This window comes from Hakea prostrata, chromosome 4 (assembly GCF_041222555.1).
Source record: "Hakea prostrata isolate BN-2017 chromosome 4, UWA_Hpros_2, whole genome shotgun sequence".
NCBI classification, from domain to species: Eukaryota; Viridiplantae; Streptophyta; class Magnoliopsida; order Proteales; family Proteaceae; genus Hakea; species Hakea prostrata.
Window position 1 is genome coordinate 36,716,857 of NC_142603.1, and position 1,935 is coordinate 36,718,791.

Below are 1,935 nucleotides of genomic sequence, written 5' to 3' on the forward strand. Positions count from 1 at the left end.
ATTATCATTATCTTATTCAGATCCTTGCACTAAACAATGTGAATCCGAAGTTCAAAAAATAATGTCTTTATAAAGTATTACAAATCAATTGCTAGATTTATTAACCTGCTAAGAGTTATTGAATTTCATATTCTAGTTGCAAATGCTCCAATTCGGGCTAATGTCCCAGAATGACATTTGAAAAATAGAAGATCAATCGGTTGTATGGATAAAAATTCTAGAAAAAAAAAAAGACAAAATTATCAAGATGGTCATAGAATGGAAACAATTGCTCATGAAAATTCAAAAGACATGATTTTTTATAAAATCCTAGAAGAGGTTCAGGTATTTGAAAATAATAAAAGTGAAGAGATCTTTATTAATTATGTTGCTATAGGAAAAAGGTGGAACAAAAAAATTATAGTTGTCGACAACATTTTTGTGTACAATGTTATTGTTGAAATAATGAAACAAGATGAGGACCTTGAATCTAAATCTATTGGCCAAAATAGAAAGATGTAATTCAAACAGAATTGAATTCGTTTGAAAAAAAATAAAGTTTTTGGACCTATAGTCCAAATACCTGAAGATGAAAAGCTAGTGGGACACAAATTGGTTTTTTGGCAAATATAAAATGAAAAAAAAATGAAATTGTGAGATTGTGGCACAAGGGTTTTTGCAAAGGTTTTGCACTGATTATATGGAAACATATTCTTTTATAGTGGATGCAATCACTTTCAGATATCTTAGTAGTCTGGCAGTACATTAAAAATTTGATATACGTCTAATGGATATTATTATACCCTATTTATATGACTTACTCGAGTATGAAATTTATATGAAATTCCCAAAAGAATTCAAAATACCTGAAGCACATAAGAATTTTGGAAAAATTTGTTCAATAAGACTTCAAAGATCATTATATGGATTAAAGTAATCAAAGTATATCTAGTATAATCATTTTAGTAAATATTTATTGAAGGAAGTGTATAAAAATGACCTAATTTACCTTTTTCTCTTTATTAAAAGATATATATATATCTAACTTTGTCATAATAAATGTACATGTTGACAACGTAAATATAATCGGAACTTCTAAAGAGCTTTCAAAAGCAGTAGATTATTTGAAGAATTTGAAAAGAAAGATTTTGTAAAGACAAAGTTTTGTCTTGGCTTGCAAATTAAATATTTGACAAATAAAATATTCGTTCATTAATCAATTTACATAGAAAATGCTTTGAAGTGATTTTATATAGATAAAATACATCTATTGAGTTCCCAATGATTATGAAATCACTCAACATAAAGAAAGTTCCATTTTAATTCCCATGAAAACAATGAATAACTTCTTTGTCCTAAAAGTATCATATGTAAGTGCAATTATGACACCAATGTGCATGACCGAGTATGGCATTTTTTTAAAGTCTATTAGCAAGATTCAATTATTCTCTAATATGAAGACATTGTAAGGATGTTAAACATATATTTTGATATATTCGGGGAACTATTGATATGGAGTTATTTTATCAAAAAATGTGGAATCAATTTATTTGTTATACAGATGCAGAATATTTATCTGATCCATATAAAACTAGATCTCAAACATGTTAGTTATATACTAGTGGAAGTATAAATATTTCATGGTACTCAACACAATATATTATAGCTACTACATTTTCAAATTATGCAAAGATAACAATAATTAATGAAGCAAGTTGAAAATGTGTTTGGTTGAGATCAATAACCAAACACATCCAAGAAACATGTGGTCTTCCATTAGAAAAGGGGTTTTAATAGTATATATGAAGATAATGCTGCATGCATAACTCAATTAAAGGGATGATACATCAAATAAGATAGAACGAAATATATTTTATTAAAATTTTTCTTCACTCATGATTTTCAACAAAATGGTGAAATCGATGTTCAACGAAATCGTTCAAATGATAATTTGAA